Genomic DNA, 8,565 nt, shown 5'->3' on the forward strand with positions numbered 1-8,565 from the left:
TGAGCACTTGAATGGCCCTCAAGCACATTTCTTGTTTCTCAAACATTCATTTATATCTAAATGAGCAGGTGGCAACCACAGAAAATAAAGACCTAGTGCTCAGGGACACGACTGCAGGGGCGAGGCAGGGCACCTTGAGCAGCACAGATATAACCCAATGTTGAGGAGATTACAGGGTTACCAAGCGTGAGAGATAAATCAGACACAAGTGTAGGATGAAAGGAGGAGTCCATCAGCCACACTTGGTGACCTCAGCTTATGATGCACTCCAGGAACCACTGGGCTGCATGGAGGGTCAGGAGATTTTAAGCTCGCATGGCATGCAGCAGACAGGAGTTTTAAAATCAACTTAGATGGCACGTATTGCCAATTATAACTTTATGGACCCTAAGTTTAGTCATAGGTGCCATCAGATGGCCAGTCAACAGAAAAAGATGAGGAACATGGCTTGCTCATTTGGCATGCACCTAAAAATGTCACTGCCTGGACAAAAGTATGGGAGACTCCAGCACACTCTCCATGAACTGAGGGTGATTACCTGAGTGAAGGAGTACCCTCCTCTCGGAGGTTCCTAGGGGTGAGGCTATGGTGTTCATTAGCAGAAGAACCACAGGAGAAAAACGAGTGAGGGATGTCTGTTTATCTGGAAGGAGTTACAAGCTTACACAAAGCAGCAAAGGGGCCAGCAGAAGGGTGGTCCTGAAAGTACTCCCACTCAACAATGACGTTGTAACTGGCTAGTAGGCATGTCTATCTCTCTGAACCCTCCAGTCAAGTGATAGGTCACAGTTTTGAATGCAGGGCAGGAAGCTGTGCCTCAGGCCATGGGCAGAGGGGCCCTAACTTCCAGGTGCACATAAGCTAGCACCTGGGCTGGAAGCTATGCCTCAGGGCAAACTTGTTACATGTGGCTAATCAGCAGGATGAGTGTTACATTTAACTTTCTAGAGTTGTTTACCAGGGAAGTCCTAGCACAACTCCTCCAATGACAGAAAAGAGACTGGGGCGCAGAGGTGGCGGCCCACCACTATCACAGCATGCCCAGTGAACAGGCCAAGTTGAGGTCTTGGTTAGCTGAGTCCTCCCTGTCAGGCTGTTCCCCCAGGAACCCGGTATGCCATGTGCTTATAGCCTCCAACATGGGATAAGCAGACAGAGATCCAGGGGCAATCTCTCACACCCTCCTGACTCTCAGGACCCCAAACATGAGCATAGGGACTCTGGTCTGAGAGGCTCCCAGACACATCACAGACCTGTGAGGAGACAATTGAGATTGTAAGACTCCTCCAGCCTTCCGTGCATTGATTCAGAATGGAGCTAGGGAAGATGTGTGAGGCTGCTTTAGATCCAATCTGGAACACCAAGAAGTCTTAATGTATCAGTCACCTACTCCTTACCTTAACTAAAATATTGGACAAGAGTGTCTTGGAAAAGAAGAGGTTTATTGCAACTTAGTTTGGAGGTCACAGTTCAGGATCAGGCAGCTCCATTAATACAATGTCTGGCAAAGGCTGGACATAGCATAGCAGCAGGTGCAGAGGAATGATCACGTGGTGAGTTGGGACACTTGGAGAAATCCTAGGCTGAACTAGGTTTCAATAAACAACCTTCTCTTGAGAACAACCTTCCTGGGGGACAACTTGGGTCAGGTTCCTCTGCTTGGGCACTTGTGACAGGGGCCCAGGTCACACTCACAATGATTTCTGTGTCAATGTTGCCTGTTATCCATTATAATGTCTGGATTGGAGCTTTCCACAGATCCTGAGGATGGGGGTTCCAGGACTCTGGGACTCCTCCTGCTGCTCTCAGGGGCCCTGGTGCTGACAAAGACCTGGGCAGGTGAGGCCTTGGGAGGGAAAAGAGGAGACACCATGCAGCAGGGGCTCAAGACAGGGGTAGGCGGAGAAGAGCCCACCTTATGAGGCATGGAGTGCTTCCTGTCTAACTTTAGAACTCACATTTTTTTAAATTCCTTTGGTCTCATTCCTAATGCAAGAGAACTTCAAGGGATCCTGAAATCCAAATGTCAGAAGAGCTGTGGCCTGTGGCAGAGCTTGTAAAGCAGTCCACTGTCATGGCGTCCCTGCTGCTCCACTTCAGATCCATCTGCTTGCTAATGGCATGGAGGGCAGTGAAGATTCCCCAAGTACTTAGGGACACTCACATGGGACACCCTGAGGAAGCTCCCACAACACCAGAGGTTGGAGCCATTCGGGCAGTGAACCAGTGGATAGAATATGTCTCTCTTTCTCTCTCCCTCTTGCAGTGTGTGTGTGTGTGTGTGTGTGTGTGTGTGTGTGTATGTATGTAGTACTGCCTTCCAAAAACTTACACATATACACAACAGCTTTGATGTCCGATTTCCCAGCCTCTGACCAGCTCTAGCTTCCTGTTCCACCCAAGGAATCCTTTAAAGATGCTTCACAAGTTTTTGGTTATACTCCTTTCCAAAAATTGTTGTTAAATATGTTCAACTTGGCATTGGCCAGTTTAGCTACTTCCAGTGTACTGTTCAGTGCTGTTAAGAACATTCATGTTGATGACCAGTAGTGTGGCCCACTAGACAGTATAAACTACCTCCTACAATGTCTGGTTAGTGTTATGGCTGCTGTACCATGCTGTTCCACTTCTGATCTAGTTCCCAACGCCTCTGGGAAGGCAGGAGATGATGACCCAATCACCCAGGTGGGAGAAGTTGCCTAGGCCCTGGATGTTGGACTCATTTTGTGTGAGGCTGGTCTAGGTCTCAGAAGCCCAAGGTTTGTAAAGATAACCCAGGGGGCTGGGGTGTGTCTGTGTGGTGCTGCCACAGCTGTTTCCACCACCAACAGTCTCTTCCTTACCAACCCAAGCATCGTCTGCTGCCTGGGCATTTAGGTGAAAAGCCTTCAAAAGCCCAGGTATACTGCCCAGTATCTTCTCCAAGGGGCTTTTATTTCAAACTTTCCGTGCACTTGCTGTTGTTTCCTGGCTCTTTATTTCCATACTACGCTGGTCACAGGGGCGTGAAACCTCAGACTGAAAGTCAATCTCTCTCTCTCTCTCTTTTCTTCTCTCCCATTATTCTCTCTGTAACTATAGGAGGCAAGAGCTCCAGCGCCAGGGCAAGGGAGAAAACAGCTAAACTGTGCTACCTTGGCACAGGTACCTGGGTCGCCAGGCTCCTAAAATGTCCCCTGGCTCCTAAACTATCCCCCCCTACTGCCTGAACTGTCCTAATGTGGGCCGGGTTCTACCAGCGCTCCCATGGGGCGTGCCACTTCCACAGAAATATCAGCGCCACCTGCCCCGCATTATACAGTCAAAGGTATCAGCCTCTTCCCAGACCCACGGGATAGCATCCATGGAGTCCTGGACCTTCCTCCTGCTGCTCACGGGGGCGGGGGGTGGGGGCCTGTCCCTGAGGGAGACCCGGGAGCTTGAGTGCAGGTTGGGAGGGAGATGGGCCCTGTGGGGCAGAAGCAAGGGGACCATACGGAGGGGACACAGGACCCTGGGAGCTGCCTCTCCACTGCCACCTCACCATCATCCTCCCCCCCCCCCGCCGTGCAAATGTCCCCACCTCCACCTGTCCTGCCCTCCCCTTACCCAGTCCCCTGTCCAGTCACCTCTCTCAGTCTCGAAATCATTTAGGCCGCTCCTCCCAGCCAGATCTTAATAGACCTCGGACTATACAGTCCCACCTGCAGCATCTCAGCCCCTGCCTTCATCAGGCTCCCACTCTCTGAGGTATTTCTACACCACCATGCCCAGACCTTGGCACAGAGAGACCGGCTTCATCACTTGGGCTGCATGGATGACATGCAGTTCCTATGCTTGACAGCCACACTAAGGTTTGAACTGTGGGCACCATGAATGCAGCAGGTGGAGCCAGAGTACTAGGATAAGGAGACTCAGAATCTGAGATACTCCAATCAGATTTACCTCAAGAACCTCAACACCCTTCGGAACTACTATATAATCAGAGTGGGGCTGCTGAGTGCCCCCTTGCCAACGAAGGGCCTGGGCTGGATGAGGAAGAGGGGAACACCCATCGCTGTGATCCAGGGGATTTGCCCTAATGTCCATAAAAAGAAGCTCAGGGATCATTCCTGTCTGACTTGCGAGTCAGGGTTAAGTGAGTAGATTTGTCTCTTGAGTGTGTTGCCAGCCCAGGACTGACTGTGGGGAGGGCCAGAGCTTTATACCTTTCAGGCCATGCATGGCTGCCAAGTGGAACCAGATGGGCACCTCCTGTTTGGCTGCCTTCAGGGAGCTTATGATGGCACAGACTACATCATCCTGAGTGAGGACCTGTGCACCTGGACTGTGGCCAACATGGCGACTCAGATCAGCAAGCGCAAGCTGGAGGAGGCGGGTGAAGCTGAGCACCAAAGGGCCTACCTGGAGAGCACGTGCCTGGAGTGGCTGCGCAGATATCTGGAGATGGGGCAGAAGGTGCTGCAGCATACAGGAGCGTGGGGCTCAGGGTTCTACGCCATGACTTTGGGTCTTCCAGCCTGTGCTTCCCACATAGAGGGGAAGACAGTGGAACTCGCCCTCCCTCTGCTGCAGAGGAAAGAATCATCTCGGGGCTCTGAGGAACCCCAACTCCTCCGAGAAAAGCCAGGATGAACCCTAGGAGAGAAAAGGGGATACCTTTCCTTGAGATAAGTAAGGTTCAACGCCCTGAAAGCCTGCAGCAGCGAGGGGGCAGGAGATTTTCCACCTCACATCAACAGGCCTGCAGATCAGACCCCAGTCCCTCAGCCTGCACTCAGGACCAGGGGCCTCTCCTCCCCCAGAGACCTGGAGTCTACTACCCTCGACTGTCTCAGCCTGATTCTAGAACTTCCCAAGATATCAAATATCCCACATTCCTGTGCACAGGCTATGATGGTTGTACACCTTCCTGACCAGACTCAGGATGATCACATGATCAGTGTTTTAGCACATGGTGAGTGGCAATGCAAGCCTAATTTCCTGATTCTTCTCAGATACACCCAAAGCATATGTGAACCACCACCCCCTCTCCAACCAGGAAGCCACCCTGAGGTGCTGGGCCCTGAGCTTCTACTCCAAGAAGATCACACTCACCTGGCAGTGAGATGGGGAGGACCAGACCCAGAACACGGAGCTGGTGGAGACCAGGGCTACACGGGATGAAACCTTCCAGAAGTGGGCAGTTGTGCTGGTGCCTTCTGGAGAGGAGCAGAGATACACGTGCCATGTGCAGCACAAGGAGCTGTCTGAGCCCCTCACCCTGAGATGAGGTAAGGAGGGAAGGGGGCAGAGCCTCCTGTCAGGGACAGCAGAGCCATCCTGGGCACCTTCAAAGGGTCAGAGCCGTGGCCTGGGGGCCAGGGCTCCTTGCTCTTACTTCCTTCCGCAGCACCACCTCCTCAGGTCACCCTGCCCAGTTATTGCTATCCTTGGAGTTATTGCTATCCTTGTCTTTGGAGCTGAGGTCACTGTTGTGATGAAGAAAAAACTCAGGTAGGAAAGGAGAGAAGGTGGGATCTCCCTGACTCCTTACACTGAGCACCATATGTGTGCCCACACTTACCTTGGCTCACCAGGGACTTGTGCACTACCGGCTGGATAAGAAAGGAAAAATCTTTCACCACATTATGAAAAATGGGTTAGAGACTAAAATATTTGGGCCATCTTCCCAGATGCATTAACAAGAAACTGCTTTGGGAGTGGTGCAGCCAGGACTTGAACCTGCACTCAAATATGGCATGCTCTTTGCACAAGTAGTGGTTTAACACACACTGGTCCAACATCAGCTATCAATTCCAACTTTATAAATGGTCATGCTGGCTGTTGCATTGAGAACAGAATGTGGATGGGAGGGGCAGATGATGCAGGTGGGAACTTGGGAACCAGAGCAGGACTCAGCTGGAAACAGGTTGGGGAGAAGATGCAAAAGAAGTCGTATTATGGCCTTGACAACTGATGAGGTCACCCATGGAGTGACTGGCTGTGTGAGAGCCAGGGAACAGACACTGACACTTGGACATTTCATGCTGAGCTGTCCGATAAGACCACAGTCTGGGAGCAGACTGCATGATTCTGGTGCTGTTTCAGGAAGGGCTGCAGACCAGGGAGTCTCAGACCAGTCTGGGCCCAGGAGTCACCTGGATGTCACAGAAGGGGGAGACAGTCCAGCAGAAGATTCCCTGTTGGTAACCGTGTCAGTGCCAGTAGCAAGCACCTGATCAGGATCTCATGCTGAGTGCCAGCCTCACCCCCAGGCCTTGTTAAATCATGATTCCTCTATTCCATTCAACTTCTGACAGGAAAATTGAGTGACAACACTTGTGACTTTTTTTTTTTAAGAAAAAAGAAAGGACCCGGCGCGGTGGCGCAGTGGTCACACCCGGGATCCCATATGGGCACCAGTTCTATCCTGGCTGCCCCACTTCCCTTCCAGCTCCCTGCCTGTGGCCCAGGAAAGCAGTCGAGGATGGCCCAAAGCTTTGGGACCCTGCACCCGCGTGGGAGACCCGGAAGAGGCTCCTGGCTTCGGATCGGCATAGTATCGGCCGTTGTGCTCACTTGGGGAGTGACTCATCGCACGAAAGATCTTTGTCTCTCCTCTCTGTATATCCGCCTTTCCAATACAAAAAATAATAAAAATAAATCTTTAAAAAAAAAAAAAAAGAAAGAAAGAGGAAAACAGAGATCTTCAATCTGTTGGTTCACTCCCCAAATAGCTAACTGCATGGGGCTGTGCCAGGCCCAAACCAGGAGCCTGAAGCGTCATCTGTGTCTTCCATGGGAGTGCAGGGACCCAAACACTGATGCCACCTTTCACTGCTTTGTCAGAAGAGGAGCAGCTGGAAATACCAGTGCTGCCCAGATGTGAATCTGACACCGAAGGCGATGGGTTAACTCACTATTCCACAGCACCAAGCACACCCTCAGTGTTTTAGAAACAAGCCTAGCAATCCTGGTTCTCAGACAGATCCACTGAGACCAGAGATCACAAAGTGTCTCGTTAGAGAGTGGTCTTCTACCACATTGGAGGAATGCGTGGAGGAAGATTATACTGTATTCCTCTGTTATGAGACATGATTTGCAATACCAACGTTATTTTTCTACCATAGGATTTAACCAGATAGAAGGTTCTGGTCATGGTTCTCAGCTCAGCATAATGAAAACCTCAGGTTTCTACTCTCTGAAACTACTGCCCACACGGATTTCTCACTTTTGGGAGCAAATAATAGTATATAAATAATAGGATACAAATCATTCTAATTTGAACCTAACAGACTGTGTATGTTTTATTTTGGAGACTAATTTCAACTTGGGAGGGCCACAGAACTAGGTTTCAGCCTACACAGGCAGCAGAACGCTCAATCACATCTCATGGGGTCCTATGCCAGAGCCATGGCACCCTCTGCTGGGCGCCAATGCCATTGACCACACCACTGATGATGTTGGACATTAAACTCTAGCTAGAACTACTATCCCTGATACTGCTGGAGCTGAATCACTAGCAGGATCACTACCCGGCACAGTGCCAGCCAATTTGTGTCATCTTATCCCAGGCATATTACAGAATAATGTGACCATTTAACTGCTGGAGCCTGAGTCTAATTCATGTTTTGCATTACCCCCTTGTTTATTTTGGAGTCCTGATTTGATTTACTCTAGTTCATACTTGTGAACTTACATAACTTTTAGGCTTCTCTCTGTTATAATTTTTAATATAAATAAAACCTAGGCCGGTAAGACAATATGTACATGCATTGACATTACATGTGTATTTTATTGCATATGCACATATCTTCAGGGAGATTATCCATAACATATATTAATTTTATGTGATTTTACAGACTATAAAAATATTTTAATGTAAATGACATGCTATTTAAAATTGCTTTATCAACTACTGATGAATAAACTTTTTTTGGAGACTATTTGGAGAAATGTTTGAGCTGTGCTCACACACTTGGGCCAGGACAGGTGTGGGCTGCGCTGGCTGAGCTAAGCTGCAACACCAGCCAGCGAGAGCTGAAACTGCAGGTGGGACATGTCAGGCTGAGTTGAAGAACCTGCCAGCATCAACCCAGATCCAGGGCTGGGAACAGGCCTAATAGGGAACTCTGGGGACTCCTCCTCTGGGTTGCGGCTCCCACTGGTGAGTGGCAGAGCCAGGACTGTACTCAGAACAGGCTGGGCAAGGCTGTAGCACCCACCAGCATGCATGTGGGCTGTTTCTGGTCACAAAGTACCACCCATACATATTAACCCTGAATGTAACTGGCTTAAGCTCAATCAAACGCCATGGATTAGTAGAACGGATTTAAAAACAAAACCCATCCAATTGTTGCCTAGAAGATACACACTTCACCACCAAAAATCGGCAGAAATTATATCACATGGATTTTGAAGTTTTCTGTTATTTACACCTCTTCAAAACACTTGTTTCTGATTAAATTCTTTAATAACTCATAGGTCATAGAGTAGCATCATTTTCTGCAAGAAGGTTCTTGATTTTCATTTCTTCAACTACACATTAATCATTTAGTAGCATGTTATTTAACTTCAGGGTGTTGTTAATTTTTTTCTTCCTGA

At 49.4% G+C, this 8,565-nt stretch overlaps 1 pseudogene; it reads left to right on the forward strand.

The window, feature by feature from the left end:
* The first annotated feature begins 1,733 nt into the window (after window positions 1-1,733).
* On the forward strand, window positions 1,734-5,320 carry LOC121161173 (annotated as a pseudogene).
* The last annotated feature ends 3,245 nt before the right edge of the window (window positions 5,321-8,565 follow it).

Source organism: Ochotona curzoniae, unplaced genomic scaffold (assembly GCF_017591425.1).
Source record: "Ochotona curzoniae isolate NIBS_2020 unplaced genomic scaffold, NIBS_Ocur_1.0 contig_4669, whole genome shotgun sequence".
Classification (NCBI taxonomy): domain Eukaryota; kingdom Metazoa; phylum Chordata; class Mammalia; order Lagomorpha; family Ochotonidae; genus Ochotona; species Ochotona curzoniae.